Consider the following 14,444-nt stretch of genomic DNA (forward strand, 5'->3'; position numbering starts at 1 on the left):
AACCTTACCGCTGCACTGACACTAAGTTGTTGGTTTTTTCTTTGTTTTTGGTATTTCTTTTAAATAACTGCTCATGGAAAAAACAAAAGTTTCACATTCTAGAACTATTTGGACTCATACCTGCTAAATACTGCAGTTCTTCCCTGAGTCTACCAACTGATTCTTGTTAAACCCAACAGTTCTTCACTGAAGCCACCTTAACGTCTATGGGCACTGGGTGCAAGTTCTCCATCAAACACACCATGCAAACAGTTGTGTACATAAGCACAGAAATTAGCACTTTTCAGCCCCAAACATTTACAAATTAGATAAATATTTTATCCTTTGAACTTCAGTTGCTTTCTGAGCTCTGACTGCAAGTATATGGCCACAGGAAAATAAACACAAGTAAACTGTATGGAGTTCTTGATTTGAACCCCAGGCTCTCAAAAATGTGCTGTGTGACTTTTGGCAACCACTTACAGGAACTGTATGGTCATCTTTAAAAAGAAAACAGGTTGGACTTCCTTCATCTGGCTGGTCCCAAACAAAGGGATTTGCCAAACGAGGGGAAGTTCCTCCCAACGTGGCCTGTGCCGCTGAGCCCTGCTGCTGCATGACCAGCCATGGCTTCCCAGGCTGGAGCTCCGTGGCTGCCGGGGCTTTGCAGCTGCAATGGCTTCTGAGGTGCTAGGGCTCCAAGGCTGCCGTGGCTTCTGGGGCTGCCAGGGCTCCGTGGCTGCAGGGATTGAGGCTCCCCGGCTGATGCCAGTGCCCCATTACCACCCAGCAGCAGTAGCCAGAACTCCCTGCTGTGCCTCCCTCCCTCAACATGAGGCTCCTGGCTAAGTTGTATCCCCCTTCCCGCCCTCCTTATACCTGGACTCTGTGGTCCAGGAACATCCATGGTCCTGCCGAACCAAGGATGTTGCTGGACCAGATAGTCTAAGGGAGGTACAACTTGTACTTCCATCTGAAAATATATATTATACTCTGCTGCATTTTAACAGAAGAGTAGTTAGAAGGTTGTAGAGAGAAATGTGGAGGAACCAGCAGAGGAGAAAATGACAACAAAGGAAAAGGAGATGATAAACAGAAAACATAAGATCAAAAAAACAATCACAAAAAGAAAATATGAAAACTAATAGGGAAAATAAGAAATAATAATAGTATTTTGCTGCACCCACCTTCCCCTGCTGATAATCAGAGGCAATATTTTCAAAGAATTTTAGAGATATAACCTACATTAACAGATTCCAAGGCTAAAAGGAACCATTGTGGCAGGAGCCATGCAGAGCCCAGGTGAGGAGCTGAGGGGCAGGCTGGGGTGTGCTCGGGCTCAGCAGGTGCTGTGACTGGAGCAGAGGCCCCTTTGGAGCTATTTTTAGTGCTGCAGTCCGAGTCCTTGTGGGCAGCCCTGGCTCTAGTTGGAATCAAGTGGCAATCGGCATGTTCCATCCAGGGCAGCCTCACCGGGACAGGCCTCATGCGGCTGCCGCTTGACTCCAGCTGGAGCCAGGGCCGCCCGCAAGGACCCAGACTGCAGCACTAAAAATAGCACCATGGGCAGCCTCTGCTCCAGTTCCGGCAAGCGGTCCCACACTGGGAGCAGCTGAGACTGCAGCTGCAGGGGCTTCTGGGGCTGGATCGTGGGCTCCAGCCCCTGCAAACTGTAAGGCAGAAGGTGAAGCAAGAGGTAGGGGGAGAACTAAGAGGAAGGAAAGTGAGGAGAGGAAGGGGCTTGTGCGGGGGGGGGGGGGGGGGCAGGGCAAGAGAAGAAAGGGGAAGGCACCAAGGAGCAGGGTGAAGGAGAGACAAATGCCAGGGGGCCATGAGGAGACAATGAGGAAAAGGGTAGGAGGAGGGGGGGAGGGAAGGTATCAGTGGGAGTGGGAAAAGGGAGGGGAGAGGGTGATGCTGGGAGAGGAAAGGGAGGGACAATGGGGCCAAGAGGGAGAATGAGGAGAGGGGAGGAGTGTGTGCCAGCAAAAGAGGGGATGAAAAGAGGGGTGGGCATGAGGAAGGCAGGAGATGGAGCAAGTCATGTGCGAGGGCACAGAGGGTGATGAGGGGGTTAAAGAGGGCAAGGAGGACAGGGGCAGTCAGGGAAGGGGGAGGCACCAGGAAGGTGCAGAGGTAAGGGAAGGTGCATGTGCCAGGAGATTGAGGGGGTGAAGCAGAAGAGAAGACACATGAAGGGTAGGGACAGGCACCAGAGGACAGAGGCAGGGCAGGTGGGCAGAGGGAGGTGTTAGGAGAGGGATGGGGAGGGGTATCTACGGATGATGAGAGTGGAGCTAGAGGAGGAGTGGGCACAGGGGGAAGAGAACAACTGGCACAGCGGAGGGGTGAGGTTCCAGGAGGGCTGAGGGGAGCGAGAAGGGTAGGAGCCAAGACAGCAGAGGAGGGTGATTGGTGAGGGGCAGCAGGCACCATGGGAGTAGATGGGGCAAGGGAGGGTGGAAGACATGGCAGCAGAGGGAAAAGGGAGAGGTTTATGAGATATTTATTAATATCTTGGGTGCCCCACACATCCGAACAAGTGCACATGGACTCAATACTGGTGCACAAGACAAAATTCACTCTGCTCATGGGAGGAAAATCTTAGCAGGAACACTTCCCCCTGCCTGTTCGCCCCCCCCCCTCCCCCAAGTTAATGCAATGCAAATTGGGTTAATGCAATTGCAGGATAGTTATATGGGGGGGTCCTTTGGGGGCCAAACTCTTCCCTATTGGTAGTAGGAAGGTGGGAAGAGTTCTTAGAGGGGTCACATGACATCCTTTACTTCTGGTCATATGTCCATCTTGATCCTGGGAGTACTACCTCTAGGGGAGAGGCTTCTTGTGGCAGGGGCGTGGCTAGTTGGGGTCAGCTGGGGCAAGGGGCGTGGCTAATGTGTCCCTAATTTTGGTTCATAAAATATGGTCACCATATATATAGTTGATATTAAGTGTCTCCTGGAACCATATGGCATGCAGGTGGCCCCAGGAAGAAAGGACTATCTTCACTCTCCTGGTTGACTTAATGGTCATAATAAAAGCAATTTTAACAGTGAAATGAAATGGACTCTCAGCCAACAGCTCAAAAATAAATTTACCTACATGATCAAAATCAAACTGAGGTCTCAAGAAGAGAAAGGATTTCTAACATGAGGATACCCATTTCATAAACCTTTCATAATCTTTTTCATAAGCTTTTTACCTGAAACAAGAACAAACAAATGGCCAATTACCATCAACTAAAGTAGGATTGGCAAAGATGGCTACTAAATAAACCATTAGCAATCAGACAGACAAGCCCTGATTTTTTTTAAAGTATTCTAGAACACAAGGCATGAAAGTCAATACAGGAAACACACATCCTCGGTATCATGCCTGAAATTGGGACCACTTTAGAAAGCAGCAGTTTCTAGTGGAACATTTTCTAGTGTTAATTAGTATGTCCTGCTATGGAGCCAAAATCTGATTGCCCACACCTTCAGAAGAAGGAATTGCAGGGTGGGCTAAAAAAATCATGCCCCCTTTCTAGCACTGGATATCTAGAAACAGAAGGAGGAACATAAAGACTCTATTGGATAGCTGAAGGAAACCGTGTTGTAAGCCTCTGTTGACATGGCCCTGCTGGGTAATAAGGAAGAAAGGTGTGCATTGGATTCTTCCCCAAGAGCAGCAGGAAAGCATTGAGAGAGACAGATGTCCCCTGCCTGTCCTGATATAGAAACATTTTGTGGCTTTACAACTGGTCGACCCCAATTGGAAAATATGGTCTGAGCCAACTGATGCTTCAAGAACTACTCATGCACCTGGGAGTTGTCTCTGCTCAGGGGATCTGCAAATTCAGTGTTCTTTCCTGCTAAATGTAGTACCATAGAGCACTGTGACTCTTTAATAAACATTTAAGGATGTGATAGTGTACACATTTAATCAGTTAACCGATGAACCTGGGGGGGGGGGAATTCACGGTTACATGCAAGTTCCCCCCCTCCCCCATACTGCTGCTTCTGTATCAGAGGCGGGGGGGGGGGGGAGGGAAGCAGGCGCCAGTCGGTACTTTTGGGGAGCACCCTCAAGATAGGCTGACACTGATGCCATCACATCAGCAACTGCACATGATGTACAGCAGTAAGAATGCCTGGGAGCTGCTGAAGCCATGATAGTAAGCCAGTGGTTTTCAAACTAGGATCCACAAATCACTAGTGATCTGTGGACACTTTTCAAGGAGACAGGTGCTTAAGCGCAGCTCTCTCCCCTCCCCCCCACAATGTTGGAGTGGGGATCCTGCACTGACGCTCCAGCCTCATGCCCCATCCTCCCCCCACAGTTTTCCGCTAGGGCGGAGGGAGAAAGTCCTGAGTCTCCCCACCGGATCCAGATCATGGGGAAGACATGAAGCTAAAAGTGGCTCCACGCGCTGCTGCTCCCCCTGCCACAACTGAGAGAACAGCACACACAGACACTGCCTGAAGGATTACTCCACTGTTCCCTGTCCAGATTCTGGCCAATGGGAGTAGGGACAGGCCATGCCTGGGGCAAGGTGCTGGATGCAGAGTGGGGTGCAAAGGCAGATAAGTGCCCCCATTCTCCTCATGCCCACCTTCCCCATACACACACCCCGCCAAGACACTGCATCCCCAGCCGATACTTGCATCCTCCCCTCTGACCAGACACCCTATCCCCAAGCCTGCTCCTGCACCCTCCCCACTGGTCAGACACCCTACCCCCAGCCCGCTCCTGCAACCTCCCTTGCTCCTGCACCTTCCCCCCTTGCCACACATCCAACCTCTACCCTGCTCCTGCATCCTCCTGGCAAGACTCTGCATCCACCTTTGTCCTGCCCCTTCCTCCAGCCAGACGCCCAACTCCCAAGCCTGCTTCGGCACCCTACTTCCCACCCAGACTTTGCACCCTCATGCCCTCCTGTACCCATATCCCACCCAGATCCTGAATCCCCATCCCTATACCACTCACTGGCAGTCCTGTCCGGCACAACAAACCCCTCATTTTTGGCCCCAAAGCTTAGGAGGGGGTCCACAAAATCCACTAATGCCGGAATCTCAGAAAGGTTAATCTAGCCTATGGTAAACCCTGAACCTCAGTCTTGCCTGTCCCTCCCCTATGGGGCTTGAGCACCAGGGAATGAGATATCTCAGTTAAGGGCTACATAGTGAGGTTTGGGGAGTTTTGGATGGTGTTCTGTTTTGTTTTGTTTGGCTTCTCACTTGTGTGGTGCCCAACTTATTTTTCTGTGGGTCTGACCCAAAAATGCTTCTGAGCCCTTGCCATAAATAAAGAAAACATTGAAATCTTTTGTGCTGGACATAAATTCTTATTTTACTTTATTTAAAATGAAGTTTGGTAAGCTAACATGAGAAAGTAAAAACACTTGATCTGTTTCATAATTTTGATTAATATTTGCTTTCTTACTAGTTAAATTAAACCATTCTCCCTAGCTGCACACTACTATGAAAACCACTGTAGTAAGGGAAGGGGGAGAGATAGTAGATCATGGTCCCCTCCTGTCACTGCTTGAATCCATCACGTGGCCTAAGTAGCCTTCTCCTACCTCTGAGATAAGAGCTATCTTCTGCTGTCTACTAATGTAATTACTTCTGTTATTCAAGCGGCACAAGTCAGCAATACAACAATGAAGGTGTGACGGACCGGGCCGTGTCTGGGCACAGCTTAGGGCGTCCGCTCAGGGCGAATTGCTCAAATCCGGGGCTCTTTACAGTCCCCCTGACTGGCGACCTCTCCAAACAGGCCACAAACCAGTCTCGCAGAGCACTTCAGCAGCCTGCCTGAAGCCTCCTGAGCAAAACCCCTCCGACACCCCAGCAATATCCGTGCCCCAGATGGCCCCGGGCCTATACACAGGTGGGGGTCCTAGCACCCAATCCCACCTACCCCGAACAAGTTCTGTCCGGTTCCAAGAAACCAGCCACAGATCCCTGGTCAATTTACCCTCTGGACCTTACCCACAAATCACGCTGGGCCAATCCTTTAGAATCTATATCTAAAGGTTTATTATTACAGGAAAGAAAAGCATGAGAGTAAGGTTATTAAAGTACAGTACGTACATGCACCGAATCTCCCAGTCCTCGATGCAGGCTCTAGCAGAGATGTTGCAGCTGCTGGTTTAAAAGTTCTTATTGCACATCCTACGATCAGGATGGGTTCACAGGTCTTCCGGGCTCTTCAATCCCTGCAATGCTGCCTCTGGGATGAAGTGCTGAGCTGAGAACAAAATGGCATCGACCACATGGCCTCTTTATACTCCTTCCTGGCCTCTTCTAGTCTGCAGCAAGTCACCTGGTCAGAGGCCAATCTCTATATTTCCTGCTGGCTGCCCTCAGGTGATAAATCCCATTCTTTGGGTGTGTCCATAGCCTATTGAGAGCCATTGTTCCACAGGGCTTTGCTACTCAGCCTGTCCATAGCCATGCTTAACCACATTCACAGAAATATTCAGCTTCCACACAGATTACAGATTCCTACCTACACACACAGACATTATACACTCACATAAATAGCGTACATAAGATCAACAAACAATAATCTCCCATTCACTACCCCACATGGCTCCCCCCACACCAATTTCTGGGGCCAACACCCCCACCTAGGGGTGCAGCAGCGATCTGGCTGCTTTCCTCCAATTCAGCAACGTGACAGAAGGTTCAGGCTTTAAACCCTGTCTGTGATGAGGAAGCTACTATAGATGCAAGCAATAGAATTGGATTTTACCTTTCTCCTTTCAATAAACTTTAGGGCTACGTCTAGACTGGCCCCTAATTCCGGAAAAGTCATGCAAAGCAGGTAAGTCATGCAAAGCAGGTAAGGAAATCCGCGCGGGATTTAAATATCCCCCGCGAGATTTAAATAAACATGGCCGCCGCTTTTTTTCCGGCTTGAAAGTAGGAAAGTAGGAATAAGAGATCCTCCGGAAAAGGGCTTTATTCCGGAGGATCGCGCCAGTCTAGATGCTTTTTTCTGGCTTTTCCCCAAGCCGGAAAAAAAGCGGCGGACATGTTTATTTAAATCCCGCGGGGGATATTTAAATCCCCCGCGGATTTCCCTATTCTGACTTACCTGCTTTGCATGACTTTTCCGGAATTAGGGGCCAGTCTAGACGTAGCCTAGGATTTTACATTCAGATATGTTAAAGAAAGTATTTAGGTTGCAAAGTGAAGAACTCAAAAGGTAGAAAGTGGCAGAAATTGTTGTACAACCTTAATTTGGCCACTTGCACACATGCGTTATAATACAGACTTTAGTAACATGAACACATGCTGTTTTTTTCAGTCTTGACTAGGGATGTCAATAGACTAGACAATTAACTGATAAGCCTAGGCTTATCTGTTAATCTAGTTGACTACTCGCATCCCCCCCTCTTGCTGCCTGCCTCTGTATCAGAGGCAATGGGGGGGGGGGACAGGGAGCAGGAGCTGGTGCTGGGGGGGCAGCTAAAAAGGGGGGGCAGGGGAGGCTGCCACAAAGCAGCCTCTGTCTGTGGAGTGACTGAGCTTGGGCATCCCACGGACAGAGTATGGTCCCTAGGAGAAGTCCCTGTCCATAGGGGGTCCAAGCTTCTCATGGACAGAGTCTGTCCAGCCTATGTCCATGGGGTGCTGGACCCTATCCTCCCCCCATCCTCCATGGCTGGGCAACTGCCAGAACAGCCTCTGTCTGTGGCCAGCCCAAGCCACCATGGACAGAGACTGCTTTGTGGTAGCCTCCCCTGCCCCCTTCCCTCTGCAGCAGCCTCTGTCTGTGGGGATCTCGGATGCCCCCCCAGACAAGGGCTGCTGTCCCTTCATAGACCAGCTCCCACCTGGCACCCTGTATTGTTGCCTCTCTGATAAACAGGCAGCAGCATGGGGAGGTATGGGGCTTCCCAGGAGTGGGGCCGGAGCACACTGGCTGCAGTATCTCTTTCAGGGACTTAAAAGTGGAAATTCCAGAGGCGTGGAAAGGAATTCTACTCCTCAAAATCTTTTTTTTTTCCCCTTGAAGGGGTGAAGGACTTCCATTGGAAAGTTTCCCATTAGTATAAGGATGTCGTGTCATAGAGCTGCATATCTACCAAATGTGTATGATATACACAATTTAATCACCATTGGGTTGGGGTGTAGGGCTGAAGAATGAAATCACCCTTTTAATTAATTAAATCTACCAATGTGACATTATGTATCCTCATGAATTGCAGCTCAATTTTTATGAATGGGATTTGGATTAATTTGTTAGTAATCTGGTAAAAATTGCCCTTGAAGAATTTTGCATGTTTAAAAGTCTCAGTGGGGTAGTCGTGTTAGTCTATAACTTTAAAAACAATGAGTAGTCCTGTGGCATCTTAGGGACTAATCTTCATCTGAAGAAGTAGGTTTTGCACATGAAAGCTCATGATACTATATATATTTTGTTAGTCTCTACGGTGCCACAGGACTGCTCATCGTCTCTGAAGAATCTGTTGTAACTATTTTTGGATTTTTTTTATATATTGTATCTGAAACCCCATTACAAACTTTGTACATCCTTAACTCTGTTTAAAGTTGAATATCTATGTAATCTCATTTAAAAGTGTGAAGGTGGATGTGTACAGTAGTGGATATAGGGCAGGGCGAGCGGGACGGCTGCCCTGGGCCACACGCTTCAATAGACCCCGCGCACGCACACTACCTGTCAGCTGTGGCCGGGGCACATGCGCAAAATTGTGCTGCCCCGGACTCCACGCTTCAAAGGGCCCCGCACCACACAAAACTCTCATCTGCCTCTGGGTGTGTGTGTAAAGGAATCAGTCACTGAAGCCAGCCTGTCCCGGTGACCAGCTGCCAGGACCACTCTGATGGCTTAAGAACAATGTAGGTGAGCCCTGCAAAAGAACCCACTCAAGAAAGAGAGACAAAAGCTCTATCAAGAAAAGATCAAAGTCCCATTTGCCATTAACTGATGACTCATGGTCAGACAGTGTCCTTGGGCAGTTGGACAAGACAAGATCTATGTACTAATACATATAAAGAGATGAGTGCAAAATGATAGAACTGGGCCTTTCAGTTCCACTGTCATCTCCCAAGGCACTTAAGTGCCCACCGACACAACCTGGCTCCCCTTTTTATGTCTAGACAACCTGGCCAGTAGAACAGCATGAACAACTGAGGCTAGTAATTATATCCCATCTGTTGAACTGTTTGTATGAGTGTGTGTATGTGTGGTAGATAATTTTAGTAGTTAGGGACAGTACATGAATTCTACCTTCACAATAAACATATTGCTTTATCCCTAAATAAAATAAAGAGTCTCCTAGTTCTATTTGTACAAGTGTAACAGGGAAAAAGCCTGAAAAATTTCAGCCCAAAAGATAAAAATTCCAGAAAATGATAAATTATTGAAAATAAAGAATTAGAATAGACATCATTAAGCAACCTTAACTATAGCAGTGGCCAGCGGGGCAAACAGTCACTGCAGGTCCCAGGACATGGTTTGGTGGAGACTGTCTCCATTACTCCGTTGGTGGAAGGGGCAGGGTCAAGGGTAGTCAGCCTTTAAAACTGTGGCACACCTTCCCACCCCATCCTCCAGAGCCACATGGAGCAATGCTCCTGTGGCAATTCAAAGGGGCCCGGGTTCCAACTGTCACCGCTGTCACAGTAGCAGCAGTCGCAGCCGGGAGCTCTGGGCCCCTTTGAATCTCTAAGTTCAGGGATAGTTGCCTTTTCAGCCCTTCCTGTCAGTGGATCTGCAAGTTGCTGCTGCTCCATAGGAGTTTATGTTTGTGTCTCTCCTTTAGAGAGGGCAGAAGTATTCTAAAACTACTCTGAAGATAACATCATGGACCTCGCATAAAAAAAATACCAAAAAGAGTAATAGTTGCTCTAAAATAGTTTCCCTCTGCAGCATGTATTACTACTTCTGAAAAGTAATATTTTGGGGGATGACGATTCAGGCAATGAATAAGTCACTGTGTCTAGCGGGTAATAAATAATGACTTTCCCAAGAAAACTGATCTGGTCTCCAGTAGTATAAAGAGAACAGGGTGTGACAGACAACAGGGGTACTTCCAGTACCAAAATTTTTGACAACTGAAGACCTCTACACGAAGTTAAAAATTAAAAAAGGTGACAAAAGATGAACTGCTTCTCTTACATGAAAAAACACTGTAGCAGAATGAAAGATGAAGACAGGAAAGTGAAAGAGTAATTCAATAGGAAAGGCAAACAACAGCTTAAAAGTCAAATTTAAGCTGTGTGTGTGCGTGCGTGCGTGCGTGTATCTTATCTGTTCTAGCACATGTACCAGGGACATGGAAGCAAAGCTATACTAGATAATTCCATGCATCTACTTTTAATGACAGTTTCTGTAATATACTGTGCCTTGTCAGTATATGATGGTAAATGTTTCAGGCACCAAGACATATATGACAAAAAAAGTCTCTCATTAAAACACAGTATAGGTGGCTCCACTGGTTATCTAGAGAATGTCTTTCTAAGCCAATGAATAAAGAAGTGAACAGAAAACGAGTGGTCTATGGATAACACGAAAGACAGCAACAAAAGAAGCCAAGAGAAGGCATAACAAATAGTTTCTAAATTAAAAGAAACACCAAGGAAGGAGGAAAAACACTCAGTTGTCTTCCATTTCCCATTCTTTATTATCTAATTGTAAATGTCATTTTACTTCAGCCTTAAGTATCTTATTTTACTTCCCATAGTACTTTTAAAATATGCATACCATTACAAAATTTATTTTGTTGTTAAAAATGTTATATCTTCAAACCACAGGAAAAAAAATATCAAGATGGTCTGTAAATGCCTATTGCAAGTTAATAACGAACAGCTGACTACAGATATAAGAGCCAAAACACTTTTGGGAAGAAAGAAAGTGCCATCTTCCTTTTTGTGTTCTTATTTTAAAATCATATACCAGCAATGCACAGTATAATACAGAAACTGTCACTGATAGATATGTGTGTGTCTTATCTTGATTTGACTATTTAACTATTATTTGTGCTTCTCCAAAGCTTTAATATACATTGCTATATAGTATATTGAGTTTGTTTCTTATGACATTGTTACTGAAAATCTAAAAGGAAGGAATTGATTGGACATTGAATATTGTATTGTAAACAGATATCTTCAATAATTAATCTGCATAACTTTTGCTCTTCTAAAACCATTAAATTTTGGAAATTAACTTATTTTGTCTGTTAAAATCCCCTTTTCAATCTTATCCTTGCAAATTTGTCTCAGCTCAGACTTCAGAAAAGGACACACACATTATTAAGCAGTTAATCTTCAGTAATTTTTTTGAAAATAAATGTTTGGTAGCCTATAAAAATTGAAATATATTTTAAAAAATACTTTACTTTGGGTAAGGAGGTTTACAGTGAGAATCCACGACAGTTTCCTTTCATAATCCACTTATATGAAAATCAAAAGATTTGGAGGGGGAGGGGTTGGGGATCAAGTATTCAGGAGAGGGATGGTTGTTGTTTTTTGGTAGAGGGTTGTAAAATTATCATTGACATTTTAATTAGGAAAGAAATTTTAGTAGAATAAACAAGACATTTCCTGTAACTATCTTCAGAGTCAGTTGTTATTTCTTTATACCACGTTGGTGAATTATACAGACTTAGTAGACATAGCAGCTGTAATTCACTGTCTACAATAATGTAATCTACATTTATCTCTATTTTAAATATAGTGAATCTTAATTTGGTACTTTTATTACAAGAAAATATACCTTATTCCATTCCCATCCCCCCTTCCAGCCTCCCATCATAAAGCATCTTGACTGTCTTCGAGGTTAGAGTTTAAAATTAAACACTTTTCTCATTCAACTGACCCTTTCCTATTAAAAGAAATTAAAACTGCCATATTTATTTTATTTAAATGTTTTTATTGTGCCTAAATAGACTTTCATTACTGAGATAAGATTCCCATTGTCTTTAATGGGAATTCTGCCTAAACACAGTGTGACTGCTGAACATCCATTGATAACATCTATCCAAAAGATTAAAAATTGAAATGAAATATTAATTCACAAATTACACATGAAATCCAATCCACCACTTAAAAACATTACTGGCCAACATCTGCCATCTCTCTATTATTGCTTACAAGGTTACTTAAAAATATTAGAACAACCCAGTATGTGAACTGCATGTTTCTGATATGTTCCTGGGGTATCATATGAGGAATGAGGGTGAAAACAGATACTGTAGATGTTGATTTTATCCAGAAAGCCACAAAATATGGTTACTAAAAATTAGAACATTTCAACACCCTTATATAAAGCTTATGAAGGTGACAGAGCCTACAAGCAGATCTTTAGCAAGAAGATTCAATTAATCCCAAAGAAAATATTAAATATCTAAACTGATCACATATATAGGCAATACTTGAGTAATCACATTACAAAATCTAAATTTAGAACTGTTAAGGAAAACCATTTCCCCATTTAACAGATTTAACATTCCGTCGTTCTTTTCTGCTAATGTGTGAGCAGCTACTTTGCTCACAAATACATCTTTGTCCTTTTAACTTCTTGAACCCATTTAAGTAAACAGACAATTGATTTTGGGAGCATTTTATGTATTAGCTGGTACATGCTACATGCCATGATAATTGCTTCTTCCAGCAGCATTTCAGAATGTAAAAATCACAAATGCAGGTGAAAAGTGAACTACAATATGAACTACGATATGATCAGTGGCTAGAGATTATCCATAAACTAGGTAGGCAAAAATCAAAGCTTCTATGTATTACTCTCTCAAAGCACCTCACCTCTGACCAGAAGGTGCAATTTTAATGTAGTCTTCATCTTCATTTATTATCAAATCTCAAACACTGTCAAGAGTGGTTTGTGATGTAGAACAGTATCTACTACACTGAAACTCATATCACTTGTGACACTGTAAAAATGATCTTCAACAGCAGAAATTTGGTGTATTAATCTACCCTTTCCACCTACTCTTCCAAAAGTATCAACGGATGTGGGCAGTCATGTGTTTAACACAAATCATCAGAGATACAGGAATGTTTTGAATAGCTATCAATGGTTACACCATTAAAGATAATTTACTGCAATGACTTATGATTTTCAATTCATAGAAGTGCATTAAGAGTGTGTTCTACACTTACATTAACACTGCCCATCATAAAATAGAGCCATTTGACTTCTCACAGAGTGACTTTTATGATGCTGTTACAGAGGGAACTAATTGTAGTTAAAACATTTTTTTTAAAGGTCATGCTTTTTTTATTGTAGCAAATAATATTTAAATAGTATCCTAGGAGAGATGGCTTTGGTTGTGTTTTATTTTAATCATAAAACCTCCCAATAAATTTCATTTTTAGTGAGAAAAAAAACATAAAATAAAAAGTTATTTGCACACAAGCCATAATGATGCAAAAAATAAATTCAAGCATTACATAAGTTTGGGAGACAAATGAGTACTAATGAATGACAAATACTTCAATCATTGTGAGAATTAAAACATTACCATTAATAAAGCCCTAAAGCCAATGTATCCAGTTCATAAGCAAGCATAAGTTCCAGGCAGACCATGCAAGATCCAGTTACGAAGAAGTAATAAGCACAAAGAGACTGAGTTTATAATTATTCTGTTTTGAAGCTCAGCTTCAAACAAAAGCTTCAAGAACCATCTGTATGGCTCAATAAATTCTACCTATCTTAAACTACTGTGATGAATAGCTGACAAAATTTGAGAATAACCAGTGGGTAATGACAAGTGGTAGCTAATAAATCTGAAAGATGACTCAGACTATTTTCTTTCATACACTCCCTTGAATAGTAAAAATCAAAATGTTTCATTACAAAAATGGACCTTTGTATGAGCTGAAAATAAATATGAACATCCTGGTCTTTACCTGTATACTCAAACTCGTTGCATTAATTCAGTAACTGTTTATAGACAAACTATAGAGGGCACTGTTGTATCAGTTTTGAAGCTTTACTATGGAAGTATGACCCAAGAAGAGAAAACAGTCCAACCCCCATCCCTCTCTACTCACACACACACACACACACACACACACACACACACACACACACACACACACATCACCATCACCATATACAAACCAGAAAGTGAAGAGGATGCAAATATACTAAACCTAATACAATAGTAAGGCAAAAGAAAAAGAAACAAGACGTGTTTCTGAAGAAGACTGGACTTAAAAAAAACTTCACATAACAGACTGTCAGACTGAGAGAAATACTGCAGTGCATGCACACATTTGGCACTTCCTTTTGTAGTGCTTCCCATGGAAAAGGTAACTAATCATAGTACCTCCTTATCCTTTGCAAACAGCAACCTATTACTGGAATCCTGGCTACAATCAATATGAAAATTAGTGAGGACTGTTGTGCAATTCTTCTGTAATTCTATCAACAGGAAGAATACCTTCTCATTGCAGTTTTGTTTAAAAGGCCAATTCTATTTTTTATCT

At 43.7% G+C, this 14,444-nt stretch overlaps 1 protein-coding gene across 3 annotated transcripts in view; it reads right to left on the reverse strand.

Moving 5' to 3' along the window:
• Positions 1 to 14,444, reverse strand: part of DPH6 (diphthamine biosynthesis 6) — a 349,028-nt gene that overhangs the window by 309,081 nt on the left and 25,503 nt on the right. The window lies entirely within an intron of this gene.

The sequence above is a fragment of the Pelodiscus sinensis genome, chromosome 5 (genome assembly GCF_052426305.1).
Source record: "Pelodiscus sinensis isolate ZL-2025 chromosome 5, ASM5242630v1, whole genome shotgun sequence".
In the NCBI taxonomy this organism is placed as follows: domain Eukaryota; kingdom Metazoa; phylum Chordata; order Testudines; family Trionychidae; genus Pelodiscus; species Pelodiscus sinensis.